This window comes from Phalangium opilio, unplaced genomic scaffold (assembly GCF_054372755.1).
Source record: "Phalangium opilio isolate 3A_F unplaced genomic scaffold, DU_Popi_V2 ptg000009l_1, whole genome shotgun sequence".
Lineage (NCBI taxonomy): Eukaryota > Metazoa > Arthropoda > Arachnida > Opiliones > Phalangiidae > Phalangium > Phalangium opilio.
This window is the reverse complement of record NW_028324146.1, coordinates 3023584-3034451: the sequence shown is the minus strand read 5'-3', so window position 1 is coordinate 3034451 and position 10868 is coordinate 3023584. Positions and strand designations below refer to the sequence as shown.

The 10868-nt window shown below is 38.4% G+C and overlaps 1 protein-coding gene across 1 annotated transcript in view; it reads left to right on the top strand.

Annotated features, from left to right (window-relative positions):
• Positions 1-6: 6 nt before the first annotated feature.
• Cdk4 (Cyclin-dependent kinase 4) overlaps positions 7-10868 on the top strand; it is a 59804-nt gene continuing 48942 nt past the window's right edge. Inside the window, exon 1 of the mRNA XM_089846818.1 lies at positions 7-196. The gene's annotated coding sequence lies outside the window, so the exon portion shown is untranslated. The remainder of the gene's footprint in view (positions 197-10868) is intronic.

Genomic DNA, 10868 nt, shown 5'->3' with positions numbered 1-10868 from the left:
AGTTTTATGTTGTCATGCGCGAGAGAAAGGCGCGTTACGTTTTCACAGCGTGAACTTCAGCACAATGAACATTTTGTCGACGGAAGTTTTTGTTTAGTGTTTTGTGATTTTTCGAAAAAAGGCCTGTCATAGTTCACGATTATCACATTAGAGGGTGCTTCACGACATTCTTTTGTCTCGCTGTATTAAAGAAGAGGTAAGGTTTAATTTATTTATTTGTGGTAATTAACCTCAAAGCGAGGGGTTGGCCACGTGTTAATGTTAATTTGGACGGGATTATATCTTTGTGTAAAAAAGAGTATTCACCTCATGTTCAAAATCAGTAGTTTTGACAATTGTTTATTTCACGTAATCTTTGATTGGCGTACGGAATATTGGTTAGCCCCTCGAATGTCGCCTTTTTTAACGATATCTCGAGTTGCGAATGGATTGTGATTTTTAATTGGGAATTTTAACAAATATTTTTGAAATTAATCCCGAAATTTTATTAATTCAATTTTGAGATTTTGTTAATTTCACTCGATTTTAAGATATGATTTTCAAATTTAGAGGCGGGTTTAGACATTTCCGGTTTTTTTAATGTACCTTTTTTTTGAAGTGATTTTGATGCTTTGAACTAATGTTTTAGTGATTTTGGAAAACTTTTTATAAGTGATTCCAACGTCTTAGAATAGTTTTTAATGTGATTTTAAATGTTTTAGAAGAAATTTTAAGGGTTTTTGGATCTTTAAAAGAATTTTTTAGTGATTTTTTAGTTTTAGTCACGTAATTAGATAGGGTTTTAAAACTAATTTCATAAAGTTATTTAAATTTTTTGGAGGTATTTCGAGATTTTAAAACATATTTTAAGTGATTCCATATTTTTAAGCGATTTCGAGGTTTCAAGATTAAAAATAATGATCTTTAAGTGAAATTCAAACAAAAATGTGAAACATAAAATAAATAAAAATATGGGTTTATTTTCAAGTTCGTATATTCTCTATGTAGAACGCCGTTCATTTTGAACACGCTTACACAACCTGTTTTTAGTTCTCTCTAGGTTTAATGAAAAGTATCTATGAAACTGCGTTGGCGTTGCTTATCATAGAATTCGTAAATAATAGTTTTTACGTAACACTGAAAGATTTCATATAGTTTTCTTACCGCAGTTTTTTCAAATAATTTAAAAATTGCCGCAATATCCTACACGCGCTTTTGGGTGTTGATTTAATAATGGATAAAGGATGCGCGTGAGGAAATTTGTTTCCACGCTATAGGATAGGCAACTCCCTATCTCCTACTTAAGCTTATTCTGTATATACTCTGTTACAGCTTCGGTTGTCAGCACGCGCGAAGCTAGGTCTCTATGTAACGTAGCTTTGCGCGTGCTGGCAAGAGACGAATGAAACACGTATTTTCAGGATTTAAATCTCGAGATTTTAGATCCTGAAAAGGGCATTTCTTATGTCTCTTTGCAGCATTCGTTACATAGAGACCTAGCTTTATGTGTGCTGACAGCCAAAGCTGGACCAGAGTATATACAGAATAATCTGCCGTCGGAGATAGGGAGTTGCCTATCCTATAGCGTGAAAACAAATTTCCTCACGCGCATTCTTTATCCATGATTTAACCATAAGTTTATATATTCCAAAAGTTTGACACTTATAGCTAGTCGTGGAGTGAAGTGGGTGAAACTTCATAGAATGTCGAAGGTAAACGACACTTGGTTAGGCACTGTGAAAGGCTTAGAAGGCGCTAAGTCGGTGATACCTCATATAGAGAGCTATTGAAAGGGGAGGAGCTACGGGGACGTGACGCCAATAGTATGGCCTGAGGTGCCGACTTCCAATATGTTCGCCAAAACCGAGGTAAGAAATAAGAGGGTGTGACGTCATGAGAATGTTCCTGCTAACAACGCTGAATAACAAAATTTTTGTTCATACCTTAATATCGACTTAATTGTAACTGACGCAATTACAAATGAGAGAAGTACTACTTATGGTTATGGAATAAATGTCATAAACGTATGAATTCACTTATAGGGTACTGACCCAGACCTAGGAATTTTCGGAATAACCCTGAATTAATTTTAATTCAAATTAGTATGTCACAATTACGGGGAAATACCCAGACCCGTTTTAATTAGTGCACCGTGTAATTCGTTTACATATTAATTCCTTAAGTATGCGATCGTATAAATATTTGCCTAATTTTCAATTTAAAAATTTTTCCCCTCATCTTTCTTCGAACGGGACTTAATCTTATATACAGGGTGTTTCTGATTATGATAAGTCTACCATAAATTGTGGGTGATTTTGAGCGGAAATGTTTCTATGACATTTTGCCGTCAGAGCCACTATTTTCGAGTTATGATTTGAGTATTTTACGGATGATCCCTTAATTAAACTAGAAATTATTGTCTAAATCAGTTTGCTTTTAAATTTAAGGAGTCAGACGTAAATTACTCGACCAATCTTTACTTGAGAATAATAACCTGAAGGGCAAAATGTCGTAGAAAATTTTCGACTCAAAAAACACCCCTCTTAATTTATGGCACATTTATCAGAAACACCCTGTATACTTGACGAAGTTTTAGTTTGCTTGGTTCGAATGTTAAGTCTTTAATTACGTACAATCACACTAATTTTTCAAATTTAAGCAAAATATTTGGTTGATATCAGTGACACAAGGGGAAGGTTTTTGAAGTGGTTTCGTTGAGTTCTTCTCAAGCTTGGGATGGTGGCAAATTAAATTCCTAGCACTTTTGAGAAAGTCCTTTTCTAGACTCGTATAACATTATGATTAGCCCTAATTATCTTTTTATTGTAATTGAACGATGTAAAAAAGATTAGTTTCTGAACAAACAAGATCATGCAGATATTTCATAGGGTGGCTCTTTTTGTTTTAAGTGTCTACTTAGAAAACTCTTCCGGTTTTCAGTCCATTAAGTAGCCCAGGGTAAGTTGATTAAAGGTAAAAGTGTATTGAACATTTTCCTTACAGGTCAGGTGCAATGGTAAAGATAGGGAATGGCCAAATACACCCCTTCTACTAGGTAATCGGCAAAGAGTGATCACAATTAGCTTGTCTTTCGATGGGGTCAGTTCAGTTATGCGCAACCTAACTAAATCCTTCAAATAAATCTCAAAGTTCTAACGTTTAATAACAACCGTCGCTATGATGCGGGAGGCTAGCTAACTAGCACTGCCTCTAGCGGTGCTTTCTGGGGCGAGAGAAATAACCTGAGACAGTAGCCTCCCCTCTAGTGCATCTTTCTAGAGTAACCTTGCTCCCCTCCTACATGTTTGATTCTCTGCAGGAGGGTAAAATAGAGTCTGGTATTTGACAACCTTTTTTTTGTAAAGATGCGACACCCAGTATGTTAGTCCGAAGACGTTAGATGTGACTTCAAACCAAAGAACTTTGATGGACTGGTATCTTTAAAGCCCTATCTAACGTCATTGGAGACGATATTGAGGCCCCCATTTTGAAAATGGTCTATTGGTCTTGCCTCACGTTTTGACAAATGACAAGTATTGTTAGCAGAAATCATGTTTTACTCAAAAACACACCATGATCGTATTTCACTGTGTTTGGTCGAAACCTTCTGCAGCAATCAGTACAGATACAAGGCCTAACGCGTTGGTGTTGTGCAGGGATAATTTGTACAGGATTTACAGTCGCAATAGACAATTCAATTAATTAGCCTGTGAAGCCGTACTCTTATGTTATTTCCCTCGAGAGGCAACGTAAGACTGAGCCTAAGTAGGAGGCTAGCCAACTCGCACTGCCTCTAGCGGTGCTTTTTGGCGCGAGGAAAATAACCCAAGAAGGCGGCCTCGCCTCTGTTGTGTTTGCTTCTCTTCTGGAATTAATTTTATAATCTATTAGAGAAACAAAATAGTAGTTGCAATACCTTTAATTGAAGAAACCAAATGAACCAATGTCATTGGTCACTTGACTCACACAGCATATTTGTTTAACGAATAACGAGCTACACGAAACCACTGTGTTGCAGTGTTTAACGAGAGATAATTGAATCGAGCTCATTTCAATTGAGTTAGAGACATACCACCTACAACTACAAAGCACCTTAACTTGTCGTTGGAAATTAGGGTTTCAATTCTGTATTGTTGTTACGTTACTTATGATTTCACGTTTACTTGAAAAACTAATGTTTTTCTAGTTTTGGTAGTCGCCCACACTCTCCTTTGTTTATTTTTTGTGGCAAAATATTGTATTCGCGAGTTAGCCGACAAAGGGAAATTGCAATGAGATAAGTGATCACCTAGAATGCCGTAAAAGAATGTCAAAAGCAATAAATAGGCGCCTACGCTGCACTCAACGACACACTACGATAACGCGCCCAGCTTAAATATTAATTGATAAGATAAATTGCACTTCGAGTGTGTATTATTACTATGTAAGATATCGTAACTTAATTTATTTCATTCAGCGACAGTGACAACGAATATTCTAATTCGCAATAACACAGCTCATTAACAAATAAATGACGATCTAACCATGCTTCTGGTTTTTGTTTCTGTTTAGAAACAAGGAAAATAACCATTTAGGAAATAATAGTGTCTAGCAGCAAATTAAACCCATCACTACAATTTTCTTACTTTTTAGGCCGCCATTTTAAAAGATGGCGGCATGTTTAACCCTAAAAGCTATAAAATGCGTCTTTAGAAGATAGCCAATCTTTATAGGCCTACTACATATTTATGAAATCAGTAGAAAGGTAAGTACGTTATTCCTAAGGAAGGTGTTTTTTTTTACATTTCTGGTCGCCATTTTTCAAGATTGCCGCGGATATAAAACATCTTTCTCAACGAGTAACGTTAACTAATAACTCAAATAGATATATATTTTAGATATAAACGCCATTCCTTGTTAAGTGTCTCCAATCCAGCTCACATACTAACCAGTTCTTCAAAGCCTAACAATAGATTTAAAGCCTTCCCTTAGTGTTAAGAAACGTTGTGGAGAACGACGCGGCTTGAATCGTACAAGACTCTCTTGTTCTATAAAGTGGTACTGAGAGGGGAGGAGCTACGGGAACGTGACGTCAATATTGGTAGTCTAAATTGCATGGCCTGAGATGATGACTTCCAATATGGTCAGCAAAACCGAGATTAGAGATAGGTGGGTGTGATGTCATGAGAAAGTTCGTGGTAGCAGACTATTCTAGGTGACAACATCTGCCAAGAGCCCAAGAATCGCATGTGTCAGGAACTCAGGATAGTCCTCGTCTGCAATAGTTGATTTTATAAAAGAGGAGCTTATAGAGAAAATTTTCTACGTCATCTCGCAAGAGCGAATGAAAGCCAACCATTTCATTAAAGCAAAGCTCACTCGATCACGCTGGCTGCTCGAGCAACAAGCGTGATCGAGTGGACTATACTTAAAATGAACACTTTATTCATATCGTTAAGCCTTGGCTACTTAGGTTTATTCACGCTCGTTTTAAAATTTCAGTAAGATAATGAATGTAAATCAGTGTTCAATTGCATAGTTTTCAGACTAGTAGGATTGGTACCATTTATAACAGGAGGCCAGGCTACTTGGCGTACAAAGTGCAGCACCGAGTAGCCTTGCCTCCCGGTGTAAATGGTATCGATCCTCCTAGTCTGAAAATTATGTATATATATCTAGGCCACGTGACTTTGAGACGAAGATGGTGCGAGTGAATTCGTAGGGTCGGCATGGTTGCGATTTTATATTTATGTTCAATCCGAAGTTTCATCAAAATCTCTTAGGTTTAACACGTAGCTAACAAAGTACGTAATCGTAAATATCAACTTGTTTTGTAGCACTAAAACTGACTGAAATAATGCAACAGATTTGGTATTTTTTCCCCAAGTATATTTATTCGCGATAGAATGTTTTCTTGGAAATCTCTCCCTTTAAGGGCCTTTATTTATAGTTCTGGTGGCGGGTTCTGTTGGTGACCCCTGTGGAATCCTCCCCCTTTTTAAAGCACCCGGATTTTTCTTCCTCGCGTTTTATCCTTTGTAAATAGCGACCCTACAAATAAAGGCCCGCTCCGCTAAATTTCCCGGAATTGGCCCGAGGAGGGGGGGGTAGGAGGGGGAGTCCCATTTCGGGGGTGTTTGAGGAGTAAGAAGGGAGTCCACTGCATGGTCTCTTCTCCTTCCCGTCCCTGAATTCCTGGAATCTAACGGGTCCCTCTCAATAAGGAGGTCCACTTCTTAAACCGGTGGTTGACCTTTTTCTTTTTACGAGCCAGGAGCGCGTAACTCGCAGTTTACAAACCTATCGCTATTGTTAGATATTTATTGTTACATAACACGTGGGTTATAAGAACAGAGTTTAGTTAGTAGGTATTCGTTGGTTAGTGGATAGAAAGAAAGAAGTGGTACAGTTGTTCTCTAAAACAGTACTGGTGGAATTTATTCACAATCTTACTCTGCTAGCATAGATAGACCGTGAAAAAGAAGTCGGGTTCTGACTTCAGTCTTCTCTCCGCCAATGGCTTTGTGTAAGGATTTTCAACGATAGAGCTCTCTTTCATATACGGGAGAGGACTACTAGAGTATTAGCGTTACTTGAGGACAATATGTTCAATAGAGAGATTTCCGATGGGATAGTAGTACGTCACACCCTCCCAAGTCTTACCGCTGTTCTGGTAGCCATATTGGGTGGTCTCAGCTTCATTCCTGCTTTAAACCCACCAATATGGCAGCGTAAATTATGTCACGAGACTCAGATCCTCCTCCAACTAAAAGCTCTCTATGGTCTGATTCTACGAACTTTCTCGTGATGTCACGTCTCCTTAGCTCCTCCCCTCTCAATACAACTCTATGCGCGACCTGTTTAGTGCTTCCATCAGCACATCTAAATTTCCTCATCCTGAAATCTTACCACGTTGCGTTGTCCGAGAGGTCAACGATTATAAATGAATAGAAAATACATAGTTGACAGACTATGAGGATTCATACCATTTACACAAGGACTCTTTGTGTAACAACTGAAGTAATGATATGAATTCTCCTAGTCTGTAAAATAGAAAGAGGTCAAAATATAACATCGAGTCTTCTTAAAGAACGGAGGAGAGGTTTCGCTGAAATAAGACGCGACTTACAACCCGAAGATATGCGCTCCTGATGGCGGTAAGGAGAGTATGGGCAATGGGTTCTCTTGGTTTAATTCCTTTGTGGATAGATTGCTGGTACGCAATGCTCCATATTATTTTTCCAGTTCGGAATTCGGTATTTGGTAACCAAACTTTTGCAAAAATGTGGGGTACAAATTCGTATTCATTCTGGGTAAATGCTTGTCCATATCCCTATGTAAGTGTTCGCAGTGGGACTTGTTCAAAGCTTCATGAAGAAACAGAAAGCAACAGACCATTGAGCTAATTCCTGAAGAGTGGCACACAAAGGGGCGGGCCACCGTATTAGGTCATTCCCCTCGCGCTAGAGGCAGTGCGAGTTGGCTAGCCTCCCGGCGTGTATTGAAATTGGGCTCCGTCTGGCTTGACGCGTATGAAATAACCTAATATGGTGGCCTCCCCCGTGTATTGGTTTCTCTGAAAGTAAATTAATGGAAGGTTCAATAGGGTGAGGCTAAAGCAGTATGACTTGATATGGCGCCTTTCTTTGGCGACGAATTTTACAGAGTTGAACTCCTGTGTTGGGATTCTCCTGACGTTTAGTTGTGATATTTTCACCTTTCACCCGCCACTTAAGGTATTTCGGGGAGATTTCCTCTTGCTACAAACCAGCATGCCTTTTCAAAGACGGTGGTGTCACGTTCCGCTTTCATTACTAGTCTAAGGTTTGGAAAGTTTTATTATCGCCACACGCTCAACATCTTTACCCAGATTGAATAGGAAATCGTACTTCTTTGACGAAAGAAGATTTGTGAGCTCCCTAAAATTTAAAAGCAGGAGTCTTGTGCGTTCTCACGCGCTGAGAGGCCACCAAAACTGACAACCACCAAGAATTGTTTGCATGGAATTCTATTATTTATTGTCAAGCACGTCTCCAATTTCCTAATCTTAACTCTTTCTATGAACACCGGATTGTTTCAAAATCAATAGCCGTGACAGACGCCAAGTTGAGCGCCAGAATCTAAGAACTGAGAATTGTGGAATGACATGCTACCTCACTTTCAGTGTATTAGGTCAGCTAAAAGGAATCATTGTATAGCCATTTTCTCAACCTATCTAGGCGGGTTTTGTGGGATGAGCTAAACTTATCATCATGAATGAGGAATTTTAAGATAAGTTCCATAAGTTTGGCACTGGTTAATGAGAGCTTGTCATGAAGTGACGTAGGCTAAAAGTCATAGATTCTGGTAAAGCGACGCCTGATGAGTAGCTGTCAAAGGCTTAGTACAGACTAAATAGGAAGATGGAATGCTAAACCGCGTGTACCATTATGATTGGTGGTTAGCTTTACGGGTCAACTTAAGAAGTTAGGAATCCATAATAAGTTGTATTTATATTGAGTAATGGCAGTACTACGTATGCAAACGTCATACCCTTCAATCTCTTAGCTCAGTGTCATCCCCCTACTTGGCGCGTACAGTATCCCCTTTTACAAGAGGGCGCCCAGATTTTGGGATACACAGTCTATACCCCCCTCTTTGCCGCCACTAGTCTATACATCCATGCCTTACGACCACGTTTCACTGGGCGTAATACTCGACTTTGTCTTCTCGTGATAATTTCCGACCTTCCGGATGATAGCGAGAACAATTGCGTTTGTTTCATGGATCATGTATTTTCATTATTCGCACCGTGTACCAGAGTCTATCATTCGCTTTCGTACAGATGTTTTACCAAACTTCTGGGAAGTCGCAACAAGCTTCGCTTGGTCATGTTATAATAATAAATCATTATACGTAACAACAAGAAGTATTACCATAAGCAACAAAATAACAATAAGTATGACCTCATTCATCTCTGTTATAGTTATGCCATGGATAAAGAATGCGCGCGAGGAAATTTGTTTTCACTCTACAGGATAGGCAACTCCCTATCTCGAACGACAGCTTATTCTGTATATACTCTGTTGCAACATCGGTTGTCAGCACGCGCAACCCTAGGTCTCGATGTAACGTAGCTTTGTACGTGCTGACAAGAGACAAAAAACTTCAGGATATTTTAAACGATTTTAAATCCTGAAGATCCTGAAGTTTTTGTCTCTTGTCAGCACGCGCAAAGCTAGGTCTCGATGTAATCTATCTCGATGTTGTAACAGAGTATATACAGAATAAGCTGTCGTTCGAGATAGGGAGTTGCCGATCCTATAGCGTGAAAACACATTTCCGCACGCGCATTCTTTATCCATGGTTATGCTAAATTCTGAAGGAAGATTTGTTCCCTCTTTACTGAAAATTGGATAAGTATCAGTAGGTGAATCCTAAACTTGTTTGGCAACCTCGTAACATGTTTCTAGTTTTTGTTGACGTCACACAGGGGCGTTCAGTGCACACACCAAAGAGATTGGTTCTATAAAAGCAACTTCTGATCGGTAGACCATTTCATTAAATACTTACAAAACAACCAAGGAACAGGGGCTGGGCCACCATATGAGGCTATTTTCCTCGCCCTAAGAGGTTGGCCAATTCGCCCTGCCTCTTGCGGTGCTTTTTGGATCGAGGGAAATAACCCCGTTGGTCTTTGCTTCTCTTATTTCAAAAATGAAATGGTCTATTGAAGCATTTCACGATTGTTCACGAATCATCTAGCTTATATTCAAGAACAATAAAATTATACTATTCATTGGTGCTTAATCCTGTTGGTTCAGCCTCACCAGGGGTCGCTTCTAAGAATGTTTTGACACATAGCTCATAGCAACTTGGTCGGCCGAAATCGTGTTTTACTCGGAAACACAAACCAATTAACCTATTTCATTATGTCATACTTATTGCCGTTATGTTAATCCTACTAATATTATAAATGTGGAAGCCAGCCATAAATGCAGCAGCAGTCGGACTTCGATGTGGCTAAGAAAAGGTAGACTAGTGCCATTTACATATCGCTTTTCGCGGAAGTACTTTTAGAATCAATAACAATCAAGCGTTCGAAATTAGTTATTTACGCAGTTAGACCATCTTGGGAAACTGGCAACCATGTTACCGAAAACTAAACAATGTATATACCCTTTCCAAATTGGGGGGGGGGGTGCGCAATATCATCCGCTTGATAAAGGTTTCAGATGGAACATCTGGAATGTGCCTTCAAAGACGTTAGATTGGGCATCAAAGTTACAAGTCCTTTTATTGGAAGGTATATCCTTTGAAAACCAGACTCTAATTTACCCCCAACTTTTGAAAAGGGTTTAGTGGACGCAAGTTTAAGCTTCTTCGGCTCATTTTCATTTTAACGTTGTTGGAAAACACAGGTTCTCTGTTAAAAGACTGAACTTGTTTACTTCTTATAGCAACCATTATTTATCCAGAATCTGAATATAAAAAAAATGTAGACATCCTAAGATAATGGTGATTCAATTCGGGTTTTATAGCATTATTAATTTTATATGATTAGGGTTAGTTGTAGCAGATAATTACAGAGCTGTGCTAATTAATTAGTTAGCTAATTCAATTTCTAATTAATTAGCAACATTTTCTAATTGAAAATGGTAATTGAATTTTAATTACCTTAGTGCTAATTGAGAAGTAATTCTAATTAATTAGTATGATTCGGAAAGGTAATTATCTAATTAAAATTTAATTAGATTTAGGATTAACTAATTAGCCAATTGGATTTTCAATTAATCTTTTACGCCAATTTGTTGTAAAAAAAATCGAGGAATTAATTCTTGATTCATCTATTTGAATATGAAAAAGCCTTATTATATCGATGAGGAAACCTTAGTGCTACTCTAAATTTTTCAGCTCCTCAATTATGAGAG